At 39.3% G+C, this 23,145-nt stretch overlaps 2 pseudogenes; one reads left to right on the top strand and one right to left on the bottom strand.

Annotated features, from left to right (window-relative positions):
- Positions 1-577: 577 nt before the first annotated feature.
- LOC143680287 (microtubule-associated protein 1 light chain 3 beta pseudogene) lies at positions 578-1,927 on the bottom strand (annotated as a pseudogene).
- Positions 1,928-17,816: 15,889 nt separating this feature from the next.
- On the top strand, positions 17,817-18,440 carry LOC143679044 (ras-related protein Rab-2B pseudogene; annotated as a pseudogene).
- The last annotated feature ends 4,705 nt before the right edge of the window (positions 18,441-23,145 follow it).

Raw genomic sequence — 23,145 nt, 5'->3', positions numbered from 1 at the left:
GAATTTTAATCCTGGAGTTTTAGTTTCTGCCACTGTCCAAGTGAAAGTAGTACAACTGCTTATTTATTTATCCAATCAGGTATTAGTTTGAATTCTCAGGGAAAATCCAAAATAAGAAATGTCACTCCTTTGTTCTCTCAGTCCTTTTTAGAAGATAGAGTAACAAAACTATGGTGGGTTTTTTTGTTTGTTTGTCTTTGCATGTAATTGTGTAGAGAACAAGTCAAAGATGCAGAAACTCAGTATTTTATCAAGCTTCCTAATGTGGCAGGACACCTGACTTGGTATATATACTATTAGGAATCAGACACAGTGAATGACAGTTCACAGTTGCTTTTATACATGCCCATGTACCCGGCTTTGTGCCAACTATTATGGCAAATGATTTTCTGGGGGTTATGCCTGACAATGTATGCATAAAGATCCTCCTATGGAGAGTGCTCTAGCCTCATGTAAACTCTTCTATAAATGGCATATTCTGTGAACCTAAAGAGAAGACAGTGTCTCTCAAAATGCCTTTAAGTTACTTCAAATTGCAAGTTCCTAAAAAATTCTAGAATAGATACATCTGTCAGCCTTACACCAACAATTTCATTCCAAATGTCACCTGAGAGGCATATGCCATGTACAGGAATCCACCTTCATCTCTGGCACTTTCAGAAATCAGTATGGAGGCGTTCACCATGCCATGACCCTTTACCACCAGAAGAAGGCTGATTAGCATTCAGCTGCAAGCGCCTTCTACTTAGATTAGTACACTCATGTTGACATGATTTGGCACAAGGAAACTGGTTTTATCCAGTGCAGGAAGCTGCTTCACACCCTTGTATCTTTCTTTATCACTCGGATTTTGGTGGATGCTGCTTGCGGTAAGTCGCACACCTTCTCTTCTTCGTTGGAAGATGCCCTGCTGCCTGAAGGTCTTCTTGGTGATAGTAGTGGGGGCGGGGCGGTGGCGTGAGGGGGGCCCCGGCCCCGGAGGCGGCAGCTGCGGAGGCTCTGGCTCTGGAGACAGCCACTTGCCGTTAACAACCGAGTTTTACTGCGTGATTGCTAAGTACCAAGCACTATGCTAAGCACACTTTGAAATTAGCTCACTAAGCCTCATAGTAGTCCTGTGAAACTGGTAAGCACGGCACGGAGGTCATCAAGGTGCAGAAGCCATTCAGGTAGGCAAGGGAAAGGTCCAATCACGTACAGTCTCAATAAGAGACCCCACGCAGTGTCTGCCCCACCTCCCATCCTTCAAGGTGATGATTCCAAAACACACATCCTAGTCATTTGGGGAAGTTTTCAAAGACAGTTTTCTGGATCCCTCTCAGACCTACTGGATCAGAATGTCTGAGGATAAAATGTACATTTTTAAAAAAAGACACCCTGACTCATGAACATCCACATCCGCAGGGGCCCGTAAAGAAAGTGCTAACGCTGTTGTTGTTGTTCTCTAGAATAATTTAGAACCCCACATTGGCTCATTCCCAAACTGCTTTCATTTAATCCCATCTCTTCTTGGCCCCAAATTCATGGCTCTGAAACCCCAGACATTCTTTAAGCCTGTGGAGTTGGTGTTTCTCTGGGCTACCCCTGATATTCAAATTTGGGTTGATCCCAGACCCCTCAGATTAACTTGACCCGTTAGCTTTCTGCAGTTTGTGTCACCTCGGGTGGTTCTGTCCCTCAGTGCCTCTCACCCCAGCCACAGTGGGGTCAGAGCCCTGTTAGTGAAGATGGGAGAGGGGATACTTTGGATTCAAGGTACTGGAAATCAGAGCATAATACTGCAAGAAAAGGGTACCCTAAGATCTCGTCCAACCAAGGCTTGATGGATACTTCCTGTTAGACTGGAATGAACCCCTCAGTAGCCCTGAAGCCACAGATAAGAGGAGCAGGTGAGAAGGGTGAGGAGGGGTCTGACCTTGAAGACCATCTCAACAAGGCTCCCAGGTCCTGAATCCTGCTCATGATTGATCCTTCCCCTCACCAATAACCACCTCTTGCAACCTCAGCATCTGGTGTTTACCACAGGCAAATACCTCTGCTCCTTCTTGGCAACCATTGGCATCCCACAGACAAAAATAGACCAACTGGGATTGTAGGGTCAACCAAGATGGCAGCATTAGATTCTCCAGGATGCATTTCCCTCACAAAATCTTTGAAAAACAAGCAGAGCCATCTTCCTCAAAACTCTGGAAAACAGTTATAGGGCTGCAGTAACTGGATGAGTGTCAAATCAAGAAAACATAGCTTTAAAAATGGTAGAAGCTCCTAGGGCCTTTGCTGGCCCCTCCCCCACCCCTTCCAGTCTGTGCTCCCATTGTGTGTCAATGGCGGAGTTCCAGCAATAACAGAGTAAACCCTATGTGCATACAGAGGTGCTTTTATGTCAGTGCCAATCTATCAGGTGGCAGCCTAAAAGACTGAACTAAGACACTCCTTTCTAGCTCTCTCTTCCAGAGCTTACCTTCCAGTCAGAAGCAACTTGCAGACAGACAAAGCAGTGTAAAAAGCAATTAAGTCAAAGTGGCCTGAGGCAAAAGATTATCAGCTTTAAGCTATAGGATGGGGTGGGGGAGGCGTGGGGGGATCTAATTCATAGGGAGTGGAGGGGACATTGGTATTCCTGTAAAAGGAGGAAAGAATAGTTCTTCAACAAATGGTGCTGGGAAAACTAGATATCCATATGCAAAAGAATGACGATGAACTCCTACATCACACCATTTACAAAAATCAACTCAAAATGGATCAAAAACCTAAATACAAAAACCAAAACCATAAAACTCCTAGAAGTAAACAGGAAAGCATCTTCAGAACTTTGTGTTAAGCAATCATTTCTTATACTTTATACCAAAAGCACAAGCAACAAATGAAAAAAATAGATGAATGGGGTTTCACCAAAATTTGAAAATTTTGTTCATCCAAGGATTGCATTGTAAGAGGAAAAAGACAATTTACATTGGAGAGGATATGGAGAAATTGGAGAGAATGTCAAGAAATTGGAACGCTTATTCACTGTTAGTGGGAATGTATAATGGTGCAGCCACTGTGAAAAACACATTAGTGATTCCTTAGAAAACTAAATATTGAGTTGCCCTGTGACCCGGCAACACAGCTACTCGGTTAGTAGAAAGCAGTGACACAGATATTTGCACACAGATGTTTATAACATCACTATTCACAATTACCAAAAGACAGAGACAATCCAAGTGCAGATCAACAGACAAATGGATAAATAAAATGTGATATGTACATATGATGGAATATTTTGCAGCTGTAAGATAAAATGAGGTCCCAAAACATATGATGTGGATGAACCTTGAAGACATAATGTTCATTGAAATAAGTCAGACATAAAAGGACAGATACTGTATGATTTCACTGGTAAAGGTAATCTCAGCAGTTACACTGTAGACTATAGCAGACCTAGAGGTAAACAAAAGCTAGAGACAAGGGAAAGACTACCCAATGAGGTTGAACTTAAATACAAGGAATGGATAGAAGTGACTATGGTAACTAATAAATAGTTACATTGTCATAATATAAGTGAATATAATTGAAAGGGGAAGTAAAGACTCATGTATCCCACTGATAAATCTACAATTACACATAAGTTCTTGTATGAACTATTTCAAAGGTTTGATATTGGAGAAAGAGTCAACAATAGAAAGGTATGGGGGGGGTAACTAATATTGCATGCTATGGCCAATAGTTAAGAGACGACATCAGTAGTACCACAGCACCACCAAGGTGTGCCTGTATGAAAATATTATGTACCCCAGAAAAGCCATGTTTTAATCCTGATTCAATCTTGTGGAGGCAGCAATTTCTTTTAATTCTGATTCAATGGTATAGGTGGAAATTTTGATTAGATCATCTCCATGGAGATATGCCCACCCAATTGTGGGTGTGACCTTTTGATTAGATGAAGATGTGACTCCACCCATCCCAGGTGGGTCTTGATTGGTTTATTAGAATCCTTTGAAAGAGGAAACATTTTGGAGAGAGTCAGAAATTAGGGAAACAACAAAGCCAACAGAAACTTCAGAGCAGAGCTGACGCAGATGCCAATACTTGGAGAACAGAGACATGGATGTTTGGAGACGTTTGGAGCCCAGCAGATGTCACCATGAGATGTTAAGCAAGCTAGTACCTGAAGAGAGCTAAAGGAAGCCAAGAGATGAAAGCCAGCCCCAGAGAAGCAAAGTGAGGAACCCCTACAGGAACAGAAACTGAAAGTAATGGAGCCCAGGAGCAAAGGACCAGCAAGAGACCAATGTGCTTTCCCAGATGACAGAGGTGTTCCAGATGCATCGGCCTTTCTTGAATTAAGGTAAATTTCCCTGGATGCCTTAGTTTAAACATTGCCACAGGCTTAGAACTGTAAACTGATAACTTATTGTATTAGGGTTCTCTAGAGAAACAGAATCAACAGGAAATATTTGTAAATATAAAATTTATTAAAGTGTCTCACATAAACGTGGGAATGCAGAGTCCAAAATCCATAGGGCAGGCTGTGAAGCTGACGATTCTGATGGAGGGTCTGGACGAACTCCGCAGGAGAGGCTCAACGGCCAAAGCAGCAAGAGAGTCTGTCTCTTCTGAATTTCCTTAAAAAAGCTTCCAGTGATTAGATTAAGCATTACTCATTAAAGAAGACACCCCCCTTGGCTGATTATAAATGGAATTAGCTGTGGATGTAGCCGACGTGCTCGTGATTTAATTCTATAACAGGTCAGCACTTGCCCAACTAGACAAACAGGTACCACCACCTGGCCAAGTTGACACTTGAACCTGACCATGACACTTATTAAATTCTTCATTGTAAAAGCCATTCCAGTTCTGATATATCATATTCTGGAAGCTTGCAAACTAGAACACAGGGGCAACTAATTAGGAGAGAGAGACAAGAGATAAGGGATAGTTTTGATCTGATGTTTGGTGACGCTGTGTTTGTCAGTTCTTTGTCTCTATGGATCAATGAAAATTGTCTAAAATTGAGAGTGCTGCTGATTATACAACCAAGTGAGGATACTGCAAGACATGGTTTGTTATTTTGGACATTAACCATGATGCCTAGTAGATGGAGGGAGCCAAAGGGTACAATGACTGAGAAGCAGAATGGCAAACTGTAATACATTTATATAATAGAATATGGTGCAGCTACAAAAAGAAAGGATTTTTGTAAGGCATGCAATGACTTGAATACACTTTAGGGACAATGCGTTGTGCAAAATAAGCCAGAAATAAAAGAACAAATATGTAAGATTTCTTTCAGAAAATACTTATAAGAAATTGGAGCCTAGATTGTAAGCCCTTATATCAGCCACATTTAGTCTGAAGTTGTAAGTGTATTTCTAGATTTTGAGACACTGAGCTATATGTGCATCAGCTGGTATTTTCCTGGAACTTTGAGTAACTCTGTGACACCTAGGACCCAGAAATGGAGTGCTGCAGCTGAATACAATAGCTACATACAATAACAGTTAAGTAGCTAAAAAAGAGATTGTGCCTCAATTTGAGATAAAAATGAAGCCAATGTGGCTGGGACTAATGTAAATCAGAATACAGGGTAAAAGATGATAGTGTATGTATTCTAGACTTTTACCTACTTACTGTTTGATGCCAAAGGCAGAGAGGTTTATCGCACCGAGAACCTAAATTTTCTGTAACACTATCTAAATCAGTCTGTCTGGACAGCTCATTTACATAACTCAAATTTCTGGAGTCTAGAATGGGAATGATGCCTTGCAATTCTGTATAGCTTAATGTAATATCCAGAAACATCTTAGACTTTGGTTTTTTATTTAACCAAAAATACTTTGGTATTTTATTTTTATTATTTAAGATAATTAAAAAGTATTGATGGAGAGCCATGAGAACCAACAGAGCTCGTATAGCCAGAGACCTTTGGAGATGAAGAAAGAAAATGCCCTCAGGGAAGCCATTGAGGAAGCCTGGAAAGAAAGCTAGCAGACATTGCTGTGTGCCTTTCCAGCTGAGAGAGAAACCTTGAACATCATTTACCTTCTTGAACCAAGGTATCTTTCCCTGGAAGCCTTAATTTGGACGTTTTAATAAACTTGCCTTAATTTCATGGCCTTAAAACTGTAAACTTGCAACTTAATAAATTCCCCTTTTTAAATGCTATTAGATTCCTGGAGTACTGCATTCTGGCAAGCTTACAAACTAGAACAGATATTGGTACCAGAGAAGTGGGGTGTTGCTGCAATCTGCAAATACCAAACATGTTAGAATTGCTTTTTAAATGCATAAAGGAAAGATTCTGGAAGAATTGTGATATACTTGATAGAGAAGCCTAGAATGCTTTGAAGAGACTGTTGGTAGAAATGTGGACCCTAAGATGCTTCTGATACAACTTTAGACAGAAATGAATAACATGTCATTGAAAAATGGAAGGAAGGCGTTCTCTGTGGACAGAAAGCAAAATTTGAGAGTAATGAACTTGGATATTTACGGAAGAAATTTCCAAACTAAATATGGAAAATTCAGTTTGGCTTCTCCTTGTAGCTCATAGTGAAATGCAACAGGAAAGAGATAAGCTGAGAACTGAACTCTTAGGTATAAAGAAACCAGAAATTGATGGTCTGAAAAACTCTGTGCTTCCAGAAAGGGAAACCCCAGAGGATTTTGCCCCACATGAGAATTTAACCAAATATGGAAGCAGTCAACCATTACAGGACAAGTGAGGATACGAGATGGAGTTATCCAGAAAGGATTTGTAGAAAGTCCTTTTGTTTAATGGGCCTGATCCCAGTGTATTGTAAAACCAAGAGTGTTGTGGGATCTGTATAAATGGAACCACTGCCAGTATGGACTAAGAGAGTCAGAAAAGAGACACATTAGAGGAAAAATAACTTCAAAGGCAGAACCATGCAAGCTAAGGTCTGAAGCCAAGAAACCTCAGGCCAAGAGAGCAGACCCACCCAAGCATTTGGAGAGGGTGAGTTTGCCCTGAAGGCAGAGGGTGGGCCTCCACTTCTTTGCTCAGGAAGAGTTGTGCCATCTCAGGGCTTGGAGAGGGTGGAGCACATTCCTTGGGGATTGGGGAAGGCCTGGCTGCCACCCCATTGTTCTGGAGTGGTTGACCATGTGCCCTGGAGATAGCAGAGAGCCTGGGTGCGGCTCAATCCTTGGACAGGGTGGAGCCAAGAAAAAGGAGGTCTCTCTACTAGTCCCCAAGGTTGCATTTGGAGAGAGCTGGGCCACTACATAGACCCTTGGAAATGGTGGAACTGCCACTTTCTAAAGCTCCAAGGATAAATAACTCTCAGACTTTGAAATATAACAGTGTTTGCCCTACAGGTTTTCAGAACTGTTTGGGTTCTTTGACCCTTGTGTTCCTTCCAATTTCTCCCTATGGAAATGGGAATATGTATCCTATGACTATCCCTCCTTTGTATATTGGCAGCAGATGACTTCTGAGTTTTACAAGTTGAGAGTAAAAGGGGAATTTTGCCTTATCGTGCCTGTAGCTGACTTTGATAAGATTTTGTACTGTTTTTGACTTTTTATTGCATTTGTATTGTTGCTGAAATGGTTTAAGACTTTCTGATATTGTTATGGAATGAATGTATTTTGCATTTGGAAAAAACATGTCTTTTGGGGGTCAAAAGGGTGGAATGTGCAATTTTGAAGCTGTTATGTGCTCCAGAAAAGTCATGTCCTTTAATCTTCATTCAGTATTGCTGGGTGTGATCTTTCTGATTGTTTTCATGGAGATGTGACCCACCCAATTGTTAGAGGTAACTTTTGATTAGATGATTTTCATGGAAATATGTCCCCACCCCTTCAAGGTGGGGTTGCTTACTGGAGTCCTTTAAGGGAGAACCATTTTGGAAAAAGCTTTAGAGCCACCAAAGCCACCAGAGCCCACACAGCCAGAGACCAATGGAGATGAAGAAAGGAAACATCCCTAGGGAAGCCATTGAAGAAGCCTGGAGAAAAAGCTAGCAGATGTCTCCATGTACCTTCCCAGCTGAGAGAGAAACTCTGAACATTATCAGCCTTCTTCAACCAAGGTATCTTTCCCCGAATGACTTAATTTGGACATTTTCACAGCTTTAGAACTGTAAACATGCAACTTAATAAATTCCCCTTTTTAAAAGCAAAAAGGAAAAGTACTGGTGGAGTCCCTTGAAGTGCTGAAAGGGAAAAAAAATGGAAATATTAAACTTTCACATTTGGGGAACCCTGAGTACCCTCTCAACCATTGAGGACTCCCAAGGAAATAGTCCAAACCCTTGATTTTGAGGCTTGCTGTTATGAAACTTATTTTGTGATAGAAAGGCTAAGACTTCATATAATGAGGCCTAAGGGTTGCTTCCAGAAAACCTCTTTTGTTGCTCAAATATGGCCTTTCTGTCTCTAAGCCAAACTCTGCAAAGAAAATCACTGCTCTCCCCGCTACTTCCCCATATAAGTCATGACATTCGGGGTAAAAGTTTCCCTGACAATGTGGGACATGACTCCCAGGGATGAGTCTGGCCCTGGCACTGTGGGATTGACAATGCCTACCTGACAAAAAGGGGGGAAAGAATTGTAATTAAAATAAAGCATCCGTGGCTAAGAGAGATCAAATAGAATCAAAAGGTTACTCTGGGGGCTGCTCTTATGCAAGTTTCAATTAGATGTGCTGATTACAAGGTTTGCTAACCCCCAACCAACATCTGTCCCATTAACTCTTAAGAACACCTAGGTGATGGTGAAGTTATACAGAGAAGGTAGGGTTTAACACATTAATATGATTGCTGAATCATTATATTGATATTTCTTTTAGTCTCCAGTATTTGAGAGCAGCTAGAAATAAAAACCTAAAATTGTGAAATTGTAACCCATACCAAACTTTGAAATCTGTTTTTCAACTAATTGTTGTGATATGCTTTGAAATTTATTGCTTTTTTTGTATATATGTTATTTTTCACAAAAAAGAAAAAAGTTAGTTGTGATGATAAATGCAAAGCTATATGATGATATTGTGAACCACTGAGGTACACTTTGGATGATTATATGGTATGTGGATATATAATATATATCAATTTAAAATAAATAATTAAAAAATTAATTGACCATTTATCTATAGGTCTTGTTTCTGTGCTCTCAGTCCTACTCCAGGTATATATACTTCTTGACCTTTTGCTGGTATCATATCTTATTTTTTTTGTATTCTGTATGGCGGGTATATAGCTCAAAGGATTGAGAGCAGGGACTCAAGCAGATATTTGCACAATGATATCATAATGGCATTATTCACAATTTCCAAAAGATGGAAGCAACCCAATGTCCATCAGCAAATGAATGGCTGCACAAAACATAGTGTATATATACAATGGAATATTATTTAGCCATAAAATGAATAAAGTTCTGATACATGCAGCAATATGTATGAATCTTGAAGACATCAATGTTGAGTGAAATTAGACACAAAAGAACAAATATTTTATGATCTCATGATGTGAAATGATTAAAATAAATAAATTGCTTGAGTTGGAAACTAGAATACAGATTAACCAGGGTCCAGAATGGGGGTAGAAAATGACAAGCTAATGCTTAATAGGTACGGATGTTCTGTTTAGGGTGATGGGAAATTTGGGTAATGGATGTTGGTGATGGTACCACAACTACAATAAAAAATTTAAAAAACCCCTCAGTACTGTACAACACAAACAGTGAATGCTAATATGAACTATGGACTATAGTTATTAGAGTAATTAAAGTAATATTGTTTCATCAATTGTAAGAAAGTTATCAGAGTAATGCAAAGTGTTCACAACAGGGAAACCTGTGGGTGGGGGGGAGAGTGATATATGAGTATTTTTTTGCAAGATTTTTCTCTAAAATTACAACTTCTGTAATGAAAAATAAACCAGCTGGCCTCATCAAGTACTTTGCTTTCACTGATGAGAAACAAACGCCCATTTGGTTTACTTTCCCTTCAAAAGTCCAGGAAGCCTCTTGATGGAAGATATTGGGAAGGCTTAGTGAAAGCCAAGGGTGTAAGTTCTGAAACCTAAACCATCTGACAGACCCTGCGAAGGTGATGAAAGTCGAGAAACTTCTGGTCAAGTCGAAACTCTTGCGTTTTGTGTCCAATTCTCTAAATGTGCTAAGACATTCATCAGTGTCCCTGAGATGCAGAAAAGATTCAATTCCAGCAAGGCATCTTTACACGCCATGTAAAAACCGACTTTCTAAATAAGTTGTCTCTCAGGTGAAGAGTCAGCCCTGGGAGGTGTGAGATCATTTTCATTGGGCGCAGGTAGTTTCTGATTGGTTGGTTGTCTGTTAGCCATACCAGGGTGTGAGATTGGAGCCAGATGACCTTTAAGTTATCTTTCAATCCTTAATTTCATGACTCGGTGACTCCGTGGTAATTATCACCATAATCTTTGAAGTCTTGTTTGGGCACTTTGCCATGTGGGGTTTGTGATAGAACGTGGGAGATGGGAGTGCAGAAAAGGCATATTTGGGAATCAGAACTGGTTATCTTTCAAAGGATATTACAGCAAAGCTCTTAGGCAGTGATGATTACCAATATACATCCATGGAATACTTCTGGATGCTTCAGTCACTGAGACTCCAGGCAGCCTCACCTCTGGACAGTGTCTCCTTATCAGCTCTCCTTTTGAAAACAGTTTGTATCAGTCGCCAAAAGTTCATGTAATGTTATGCCTTGCTGATGGGCACATTAAAGTCTATGTTAGACAAAGCTTGTGATCCCAAATCTATGTTTCTAACTCAGACCTCTTTTGAGTTTCAAATTCTATGTATCCAATTGCCTCAATTTGATATCCACTGGACATCTTAAAACTTCCAGAATTGATCTGCACTGCCAAGAAACTTTCCTTCCACAATCTATTTCAATTAGTAGCAACTTTATAACTTCCAAAACCTTCAGCCAAAAATCCTGGTGACATCTGTGACTCTTTCTTTTCATTGACTAGCCAGTATGCTAGAAAAACCTGTTGGTTCTACTCTAAAAATGTGTTTAGAACCTGACCTCTTCTCACTACCTGTGCTACTATCATGTGATCCAAGACATCATCTCTTACCTGTATTATTATAGTAGCTTTAACTGATCTCCCTGCTTCCACCTTTGCCTTCCTACAGTCTTTCTTGGCACAGGAACCAGAGCAGAGTGATGGAAATGTTCTATAACTTAATTGTGGTAGAACTCCATATGTAATACATGACTCTATGCATTTGTCAGTCTCAGCAAAATAGTACAATGAGAAATGGTGGATTTTATTACACATAAATTGTACTGTAATAAAGCTGGTTAAAAAATATAAATTAGATCATATTATTTCTTTAATCAAACTATCAAAAATGGTTGCTCACCTGTTTTGGTTTGTTAATGCTGCCAAAATGCAATATAACAAAAATGAAATGGCTTTTATAAAGGAAGTTCATTATGTTGCAAGCTTACAGTTCTAAGGCCACAAAAATGTCCAAAGGAAGAAATCAGAGAGAGATGCCTTGGCTCAGGAAAGACCTGTGGGTCCAGAACACCTCTATCATCTGGGAAGGCATGTGGCTGGCATCTGCTGGGGTCTTTGACTTCTGGTTTCAACAGCTTTTCCAGGGGCATTTACTTTTTGCATCTCCAAATGTCTGGGTCTCATATTGGAAACAATCCATTTAAAGTTTCAACCCCACAATATTGAATCAGGATTAAAAGAAACATGGGTGCCCCCACAAGCTTGGATCAGGAAAAAGGACATGACTTTTCTGGGGTACATAACAGCTTCAAACCAGTACATTCCACCCTCTGAACCCTCAAAAGACATTTTTTGTGTTGTTTTTTTTTTTAAACAAATACATTCATTCCATCATAATATCACAAAAACCTTAAACCATTTCATAGCAATTTAAATGCAATACTAAGTCAAAAACAATACAAAATAGTCAGTTATGGGCATTGTCTGTCCCTAAGGCAAAAAATCTCTCTCTCTGGACCTGCGAAACTTAGAACTAGGTATCTGCTGATAATATTCAAAAGAGGGATAGTCATAGAATAAATGTTTCCATTGCCATAGGGAGAAATCAAAAGGAAAACTGGGGTCACTGGACCAAAACAATTCCAAAAACCTGCAGGGCAAACTCCATTGCATTTCAAAGTCTGAGAGTCATTTATTATCAGGGCTTTAAAAAGCTGCTGTCCCACCCTTTTCAAGAGCCTACGCAGTGGCTTTCTTCTCTCTACACACTGGGGTGAGGGTTGCAACATCGGGGTGGGGGTGGGGGGCATTGAAGGGACCATCTTTCTCTCAACTCCACCCTCTCCAAATATTGGGGCAGCACCTGGGATCTCTGCCATCTCTGGGGCACATGCTCAACCCCTCTAGAACAAAGGGATGATCATCAGGCTGCCCCAGTCCCTGGTTTATGTCCACCATCCTCTCTGAGGTCTGGGGCATAAAAACTCTTCCTGAAAACTGAGGCTTCTTGGCCAAATTTACCTTTCTGACATGGATGGATGTATCCACTCTCCTGACCTGAGATTTCTTGGCTCCAGACTTTAGCTTCCACGACTCTGCCTCTGAAGTCATTTTTCCTTTAATTTGTCCCTTTAAGTTCAGACTTGTACTGGTTTTGTTCATACACATCTCACAAAAAAATTGTTGATTTTCTATGTGGCACATAGGGATCAAAACCATCAGACAATAGGACTTTTCCACAAATCCTTTCTACATAACTCAATTCCTAACCCTAGCTTTTCTGAAATGGTTGATTTGTTCCATGTTTGGTTAAATCCTCAGGTGGGGCACTAGTCTCTGGGGTCTTACTTCCTGGGAGCCCAGAATTTTCCACACCATCAATTTCTGCTTTCTTTGTACCTGAAAGTTCAGTTCTCTACTTCTCTTTCCTGTCACATTTTGTTATAAGTTGCAAGAAGCAGCCAGATGGTATTTTCCACATTTAGTTTGAAAATTTCCTCACCTAGGTATCCTGGGTTGTTGCCTTTAAATTCTAACTTCCATCCAACAGCAGCACACAATTTTGCCAAATTCTCTGCCACTTGAAAATAAGAGTTACCTTCCTTCCAGTTTGCAATGACATGTTTCTCATTTCTAAGTCCTCACTGGAGGTATCTTATGAATACACATTTCTATCAACAGTCTCTTCAAAGCAATTGAGGCCTTCTCTATAAAGCTTCTCACAATTTTTTCCGGGTTCTTCCACTTATCCATTTAAAAAGTCATTCCAACATGTTTGGTATTTGCAAACTGCAGCATCTCACTTCTCTGGTACCAAAATCTGCTTGGTTTGTTAACACTGCCAGAAAATATATTAGAAATGGAATGGCTTTTATAAAAGGAATTTATTAGGTTGCAAGTTTACAAGGCCATAAAAATGCCTAAATTAAGGCATCCAGAAAAAGACACCTTGTCTCAAGAAAGGCTGATGTCATCTGGGAAGACGACACATGGCAACATCTGCAAGCTTTCTTTCCTGCCTTCTCTTTTCAAATGGCTTCCCTGGGGTTGGTGTCTGCTGGGATCTGTGGCTTCTGGTTTCAAGCAGCTTCCTCATGGGCATTTACTTTCTGCATCTCCAAATAGCTGGGTCTTCTGTTGGCTCTAAACTTTCTCCAAAATGTTTCCCCTTTTAAAGGACTAGTCAAGACCCACTTTGAATGGGCAGAGTCACATCTGCATTTAATCAAAAGGTTATACCCATAATTGGGTGTGTCACATCTCCATGAAACATCCAAAATTTCCACCCCACAATATTTGATCAGGATTAAAAGAAACATGGCTGCCCATCCATAAGCTTGGATCAGGAAAAAGGCATGATTTTTCTGGGGTACATACAGCTTCAAACTGCCACACTATCTCACATTAAAACCCAATGTTTTTAAAAACTTAACTCTCTGACTCCATTACTCACTTAGCTTTAACCACACTGGCTCTTCATTGTTTTCACTGACACACTAGGAATGCACCAACCTCTTGGTCTTACTCATGCTGGTTTCTCTGTTTGAAATACCATTGCCATAGTTTCATGGCTTGTTCCCTCTTCTTCAAGCATTTCTCAATTGTCACCTTTTTATTAACACCATCCTATTTATCTAGTCTGTCTTTTAATCATAGTGTTTAGACAATTTATATTTAATATAATTATTGATATGGATGGGTCTTGCTATTTGTTTTCAATTTGTCCCATCTGCTCTCAGTTCATTTTTATCACCTTTTCTCTTTCTTTCCTATAAAGTAAATATTTTTTAATGTTCCATTTTATCTCCTTTGTTGGCTCTTTACTTATTTCTCATGGTTTTTTTTTTTGGGAGTTGCTCTAAAAATTGCAATATGCAACTGCAACTTAACACAGGTGTACTTTGTACTTTGTACTGTGTAAAATTCCATGTGTTCATTTATTTTTTTGTTAAAAGGCAATTGTCTTTTTTAACAATCAAGAAACAAGGTTTTAGGAGTTTTTTTCATAATTTAGAGAATACTTTATTAGTTTCTGTAATCAAACCCATGTAGATAGGATCTTACATATTTAGTCCAGTGTGCTATCCCTGTACAAACGGAAAAAAATTAAGTTTATCATTTCTAGACCAATATAGCTGTTAATTTCTATACAATACCAACTCAACATGATACAACTGGGGTAATTTTTTTTCATCATATAGTTTTATATTCATTACCACAGTCACTTCTGGATTTGCATCAATCCAGAGAAAGAAATAAAAAGAGAAAAGAATAAAATTCATACATACCATACCTCCTCCCCCTCCCCCTCCCCGACCACCAGCATTTCAATCTACTAAATTTGTTTTAACATTTGTTCCCTCTATTATTTATTTATTTTTAATTCATGTTTTACTCATCTGTGATAAGGTAGATAAAAGGAGCATCAGACACAAGGTTTTTACAATCACACAGTCACACTGTGAAAGCTATATCATTATACAATCATCTTCAAGAAACATAGCTGCTGGAACACAGCTTTACATTTTCAGGAAGTTCCCTCCATTCCCTCCATTACACCTTATAATATCTATATAATGCATAAAAATAACCTCCAGGATAACCTCCCGACTCTGTGTCTCCACTGACACTTTATTTTGTCTCATTTCTCTCTTCCCTCTTTTGGTCAAGAAGGTCTTCTCAATCTTTTGATGCTGAGTCACAGCTCATTCTAGGGTTTCTGTCCCACATTGCCAGGAAGGTCCATACCCCTGAGAGTCATGTCCCAGAGACCACATCTGAGCAACAAAAGAGGTTCTCTGGGGGTGACTCTTAGGCCTAATTTTAAGTAGGCTTAGCCTATCCTTTGCAGGGTTAAGTTTCATATAAACAAATCCCAAGATTGAGGGCTCAGCCTATTGCTTTGGTTGTCCCTACTGCTTATGAGAATATCGGGAATTCTCCACTTGGGGAAGTTGAATTTTCCCCCTTTGTTTTAGAAGTATTTTATACTTGTTCACATAGTTACCATTTCTAGCACTCTTCATTCCTTCAAGTAGATTAAACTTTTTAAATTGCCTTCCAGCCTGAGCCCCCAGTCATGGGGTTTGTTCATATGACACTAAACCCCACAAAAGATAAGTCAAGTCTACTTAAAATTTAAGCCTGAGAGTTACCCCCAAGAGAACCTCTTTTGCTGCTCAGTTGTGGCCTCTCTCTCCAGCCAACACAGCAAGCAAACTCACCACCCTCCCCTGTCTACATGAGACATGACTCCCAGGGGTGTGGAACTTCTGGGCAATGTGGGACAGAAATTCTAGAAGGAGCTGAGACTCAGCCTCAAGGGATTGAGAAAAACCCTAGAATGAACTGAAACTCAGCATCAAGGGATTGAGAAAATCTTCTGGACCAAAAGGGGGAAGAGTGAAACGAGACAAAGTGGCAATGGCTGAGAGATTCCAAACAGAGTCGAGAGGTTATCCTGGAGGTTAATCTTATGCATTGAGTAGATATCACCTTGTTCTTCAAGATGTAATGGAGAGGCTGGAGGGAACTGCCTGAAAATGTAGAGCTGTGTTCCAGTAGCCATGTTTCTTGAGGATGATTGAATAATGATACAGCTTTCACAATGTGACTATGTGATTATGAAAACCTTGTGTCTGATGCTCCTTTTATCTACCTTGTCGACAGACAAGTAGAACATATGGAATAAAAATAAATAATAGGAGGAAGAAATGTTAAAATAAATTTACTTTGAAATGCTAGTGATCAATGAAAGTGAAGGATAAGGGGTATGGTATGTATAATCTTTTTTTTCTGTTTTTGTTTTATTTCTTTTTCAGTTGTCTTTTTATTTCTTTTTCTGAATTGATGCAAGCGTTCTAAGAAATGATGAATAAGCAACTATGTGATAATATTGTGAATTACTGATTATATATGTAGAACAGAATGATCATAGAAAAAAAATTTCCTTTCAGCCTGAAGAACTACATTTCTTGCAGTGTGGATCTGCTGGTGACAAATTTCTTCAAATTTTTTTGTCTGAAAATATTTTTTTTAGATATTTTTGAAGGACATTTCTACTGAATGTAAAATTATAGATTGATAATTTTTTTTCGGTATTTAAAGATATATTTTTCATTCTCCTCTGTATTCCATTGTTTTCAATAAGAAGTCAGCTTTCATTCTCATCACTGTTTCACTGTATGGAATACATCTTTTTATCCCTGACTGCTTTTAAGGTTTTCTTTTTATCCCTGACTGCTCTTAAGGTTTTCTCTTTATCTTTGATTTATAGCAATTTAGCCATAAGGTGCCCATGTATAGTGTGTGTGTGTGTGTGTCTAATGAGTGTGATAAGTATGTGTGTCTATACTGCTTGAAGGTCATTGAACTTTGATTTGAGGTCATTATTTTTCATCATATTTGGAAATCTTTCATTCATTATTTTTTCAAATAATCTTTCTTTCCCAATGCCTCTTTCCTTTCTTCTGGGACATCAATTACATGTAGTTTAAATTGCTTGCATTGTACCACAGTTCACTGAGGCTGTTTCAGTTTGCTAAAGCAGTTGGCATGCAATATATCCAAAATGGGTTGGCTTTTACAATGGGGATTTATTAGCTGACAAATTTACATTTCTAAGGCCATAAAAATGACCCAACTGAGGTATCAACAGGATGACACCTGGACTCTGAAGAGAAGCAGCTGGCATCTGAGACACCTCTACATGTGGGAAGGCACATGGCCAGCATCTACTGCTGGTCCTTTGCTCTTGGGTTCCTTTGCTTTCAGCTTCTGTTTCCAGTGGCTTTCTCTCTGAGCTTCTCGAGGTCCTTTCTTAGCTTCTCTGGGACTTTACTCTTTAAGCTCTCTTGGCTTTTTCTGTCCTTTATCCTCTCATAAAGGACTCCAGTAAAAGCATTAAGGTAACTTGAATGGGGTAGGTCACATCTCAATTGAAATAACCTAACCAAAATGTCCCACCCACAATAGGCCTGCACCCACAGGGATGGATTAAAAGAGCATGGTCTTTTCTGGAGTACATAACAGTTTCAAACCAGCATAGAGGTGCTGTTTATATTTTTTAGTCTTTTCCTATGTGCTTCAGTTTGGAAAGTTCTATGGGCTTTTCTTCAAGTTCCCTTATCATTTCTTCTTCAGTGTCCAATCTGCTGTTAAACTCATCCAGTGAATTTTTTGCTTCATATACTGTATGTTTTATTTCTAGATTTTCTGTTTTTGATTCTTTTGTTTTATTTTCTCTTTTGAAATTTCCCATCTTATCCTTATTATACCTGTCTTTTCCTCTAAATATTGAACATATTTATAACTTATGGGGATATCCCTCTTAAAAGTATTTACTTTGGAGGAATTGGGACCATGACTTATGCTTATCTTTTCAAGTACAGCATCATCAGGGGCACAGGTGTGGGCAAATCATGTCTTCTGCTGCAGTTTACCAACAAGTGATTCCAATCTGTCCACAACCTCACAATCAATGTGGAGTTTGGTGCCTGTATGGTCAACATTGATGGAAAACAAACCAAATTGCAAATCTGGGATACAGCTGGGCAAGAATCATTCTGTTCTATCACCCATCCTTACTATAGGTGAGCAGATGGAGCACTGCTGATGTACGACATTACAAGGTGTGAAAACTTCAACCACCTCACCTCATGATTAAAAGATGCCTGGCAACACTCCAGCTCCAATATGGTTATCATGTTGATTGGGAATAGGAATCTAGAGTCCCACAGGGATGTAAAGAGAAAAGGAGAGGTCATTACTCAGGAGCATGGACTTATATTCATGGAGACTTCAGCCTCCAATGTTGAAGTGGCCTTCATTAACACAGCCCAAGAGATCCAGCAGGGCTTATTTGATGTTCACAGTGAGGCAAATGGAATCAATATTGGACCCCAGCAGCCGATTTCAACATCAGTGGGACCCTGCACCTCCCAGCAGAACTCTTGTGACCTAGGGTACAACTCTGGCTGTTGCTAAACATCTGGCCTGAACTTTTTTTTCCTTCCTGGAACAGGTTCAGATCAATAGGCTTTTAAAGGAAGAGGTCTTGCTTGCTTTGACTGAGAGTAATCTCTTTCCAAGGTGGGATGATTAGTCTTTTCACTTAAAGACCAGAGAAGAATTGGGCTCTTACTAACCTTTTCATCTTTAGGGACATGAGCATTTCCTATAGATTAGGGCTCTTCTCATTCTCCTGTTTCAATTTCTAAAATTTTAGGATTAAAAAAAAATTCTTTTATAAGCCTATACAATCTACCCCCCACCAAGAATTCATATCAAGGGTCAAGATCATTCTGCTTGAGCCCTTGAGATTGCTGGGATTTAGCTGGCCTTGGGTGACAGACCTTCTACCTAGAAATTTCATAGAGTCTAACTTCCTTGCCTTGGTGGGTCCACTTGCTGCTCCCTGAGAATTCTTGCAGAAGGCAGTTCCTTCTACTTGAATTGCTTAAGGATGGCGAGTGCTTCTCCACCATCCCCCTGCTAGTTTCTTTCTGTTAGAGTAACTCCAAAACTTTTGAGTCCAAGAGAGTTGGTCCTGGAACTCTGATCACTTATAATCATTACCAAAAGGAAACTTTCTTTCCCTGCTCATTTTGTTTTAGGGATCTAATATTGCAGTCTTTTTCATCAAATAGACTTCTCACTTCTTCCTAGCCCTGTTTTAACTTTATATACTCGAACCAAGCTACTCTGCTTACTGGATATGACATATTTATTCCTACTTCCATGCCTTTGCATGTGCCCTACTTACCACTGATATTATACTCAAAGTCCAAACTTTTTACTTCAGGAAGCCTTCTGACTGACTAGGGATAATTATTGACATAATATAATATCCCTTAGCTTTCATGTATTCTTTCTATTTATTTGTATTTATATTACTTTATAAATATGTTTTGTAGTCATTTTGTGTGGAGAATCTGTCTCCCCATATAGGTCGTAAGCTCCTTGAGAGTAAGAAACATTATTGCTTTATTTTTGTAAACACACCCCACATCCCCCCAATGTTCTTTACAGTTTCTAGTGCTCATTATATGATCACTGAATTGGGCTGACTTAAAGATTTAGAACAGATTCACTTTAGATTTCAGAGAAAACAAAAGGTCTTAGAGTCATCTCTTTGATAATTCTACTGAATTTCTTCCATCTTCTTACTGTATGTTCTACAATACTCTTCTCCCTCACTTCTCCCACCCCTCCCTGGGCTCTTTGCCTCCATTCCACATAGGACACAGTGAAACTATCTGCTTCCAAACAGCAAATAAGTGGGTACTTCAATCCTTCTTTTCAAGAGCATATATCATTATCTTAGCCAAATTCACTTTTTCTTTACTTATTGTATGTCCTTCTGGGTCAATTGTTAAATCTTATTGCCTTGGTTTCCATTTTCTTCTGTAGAATTGAAGACTCTTGACTTTTTCTAATTTTGTTTTTGTTGATGAATTGTTTCATTATTAAATATATGCATGTATCAAAAAAAATATTTACTTTGAAATAATTTCAAACTTACAGAAAAGTTGCAAGACTAGCACAGAGACCTCCCATATGTACTTCACCCAGATTCTTTTTTTTCTTTTTTAACTGCATGGTTCCAGAATCAAACCTGGTTTTTTGTGTGGAAGGCAAGCATTCTACCACTGAACCACTCACGCACTGCACTCAGATTATTTTTAACATTTTAAAACATTTGTCTTGCTCTCTCTTTCACTATGTTTACCATTGTATATACCAATGGTATACACATACAAAGATATACCATTTATTTCTGAAACATTTAAGAATAAATTACAGATGTAATGTTCCATTACCTCTTAATATATCAGTGTGTATTTTAGGAAATAAGAACACTTTCCTACAAAACCATAGTATGATAATCAAAATCAAGAAATCAATACGGTATTCATAGAAACCATTCAGATTTAGCTTATGTTTCCCAAAAAAGTCCTTTGCAGTATCAGGATGCAAACCAGGATCACAAGTTGCATTTGGTTCCCATGTCACTTTTGTCTCCCTCGATCTGGAAAATTTCCTCAGTATTTTCTAGTCTTCCATGACCTTGACAGTTTGTAAGAGTTCAGGTCAGTTACATTTCAGAATGTCCTTCAGCTTGCATGTGCTTGATATTTCTTCATTATTTGTGCATTTGGGGCAGAAACGATGCTTTACTCTTATCAATGCATCATATTAGGAGGTACATAGTGACAATTTATCCCATTTCAAGTGAGGTCAGCTTTTCAAAAAATGTTTTTTATTGTAAAATAAAAGATATATACAAAGCAAAGAAAGAAAAAACCCAATAGTTTTCAAAGCACACTTCAACAAGTAGTTACAGAACAGACCCCAGAGTTTGTCGTGGGCTGTCTTTCCACCATCTCAGATTTTTCCTTCCAGCTGCTCCCAAACACTGGAAGCTAGAAGGAATATTAATATGGTGATTCAGCAGTCATACTTGTATACCAAATTCTGTTCTCTCTGTTATACTTCCTCCTTCTCCTTTGATCCTTCTCCCAATCTATAGGGATCTTTGGGTAATGCCCATTCTCACTGTTGAGAAGGGGTGTTGACACTAAAGTATAGGGGGATGTAATTTACTGAAAATCCTGGAGAGGCTGGTCCCTCTGGGTCTTAGGACCTATCTGATATAAGAACCCTCCAGGAATTATAGGTTCCAGGAAAGCAAACTTAGTGCATGAAACCTTTATAGACTCTCAGTTTGAGCCCTAGATGTTCTCAAGAATTAACAGGAGTGATGTTGGTTGGTGTTTATGAAACCACAGCACTCAGCACTATCTAACTTGTATAAGAGCAGCCTCCAGAATAGCCTCTCGACTCCATTTGATTCCTTTTGGCCACTGATGCCTTATTTCATTACACCTCTCCCACACCCCCTTGATCCCAAAGGTGTTGTCGATCCCACAGTGCCAGGACTAGACTTAACCCTGCTAACCATGCCCCATGCTGTCAGTGAGACACTCACCCCTGAATGTCGTGTCCAACGCAGAGGGGAGGGCAATGACTTTCCTTGCAGACTTGGGCCTAGAGAGAGAGGCCACATCTGAGCAACAAAGAGGTTTCCTGGAAGCAACTCCGAGGCCTCACCATGGGCAGGCTTAGCTTCTCCCCCACAGAAACAAGCTTCATAAGGGCAAGCCTTAAAATAAAAGGCCTGGCCCATTTTCCTGGGAATCTCCAATGGTTGAGAGGGTACCTTCAGCTTCCAAGATGGGAAAGTTCAATAGATCTATCAATCAATCAATCAATCAGTCAATCTATCTATCTATCTATCTATCTATCTATCTATCTATCTATCTATCTATGTCTAGTGTATATATATATATACATATATATAGTATATGTATTTCCCCTTTGGACCCTAGAGGGACTCCACCAACACCTCCCAATTACAGCTCACCACAACCTGAGATGTATCCTGGCATTAAACCAAGCTACACAGAACTACAAGGCCTCATTTCACTCTGGATCTCAGGAGTCTTGGTCATTCAAATGAGCTGTCCAGACAGGTTGATTTAGATTATGTGTTTCAGAAAAATCCAGGTTCTAGACATTAAAAACCTCTCTGCCTTTGGTCCCGTACAATAGGTGAAGGTCTAGAGTACATACATTATCATCTTTCACCGCATAATCTGATTTACCTTAGACCTAGACAGATTAGCTTCATTTTTCATCCTGAGGCCTCATCTCCCCTTTGGTTACTTTTCCTGGTATTGTAAATAGCTATGCTTACCTTCAGGGCCGCAGCACTCCATTTCTGGGTCGTAGGTGTCACAGAGTTACTCAAAGTCCCAGGGAAATTCCAGCTGATGCACATATAGCTCAGTGTTTCGGAATTTAGAAATACACTTACAACTTCAGACTAGGGGTGGCTGCTATAAGGGTTTGCAATCTAGGCTCCAATCTCTTATAAATATTTTCTGAAAGAGACCTTAGCATATTTGTTTTTTTGTTTCTGGCTTATTTTGTGGAACACATTGTCCCCAAGTTTTATTGAGTTCATGACATGCCTCTCAACACCATTCCTTTTTGTAACTGTACCATATTTCATCATATAAATCTATCACAGTTCATTACTCTGCTTCTCAGTCATTGTACCCTTTGGCTCCCTTATCTATTGGGCATTATAGTTAATGTCCAAAATAAACAAACCACGTCTTACAATATCCTCACTTGGTTGTACAATCAGCAGCACTCTCAATTTTAGACAATTTTCGTTGGTCCATAGTGACGAAGAAACACAGCATCACCAAATATCAAATCAAAACTACCCCTTATCACTTGTCCCTCTCCCCCAATTAGTTGCCCTTGATAGTGCTGTGGTACTGTTGACGTCTTAACTATTGGCTATTGCATACATTTTTAGTTTTCCCCCTATACCATTCTACTACTGACTCTTTGTCCACTGTCAACCACTATAATAGTTCATACAAGAACTTATTTATAACTGTAGATTTAATCAGTGGGATCCTTTCATATTCCTATTCACCTTCAACATGGCCATGTTACTTATGACCCCACTAATTAGTTACCATCACTTTCACCCATTCCCTTGCATTTAAGTTCAACCTTTTAGAGTAACCTATCCCCCATTTCTAGTTTTGTGTACAGGTTTCTGCTATATTCTACAGTGCAACCTCTGAGTTTATCATAACCAGAGTCATAA

Source organism: Tamandua tetradactyla, chromosome 4 (genome assembly GCF_023851605.1).
Source record: "Tamandua tetradactyla isolate mTamTet1 chromosome 4, mTamTet1.pri, whole genome shotgun sequence".
Lineage (NCBI taxonomy): Eukaryota > Metazoa > Chordata > Mammalia > Pilosa > Myrmecophagidae > Tamandua > Tamandua tetradactyla.
Note: the sequence above shows the minus strand (reverse complement) of the source record. Positions and strands in the feature narration are given on the sequence as shown.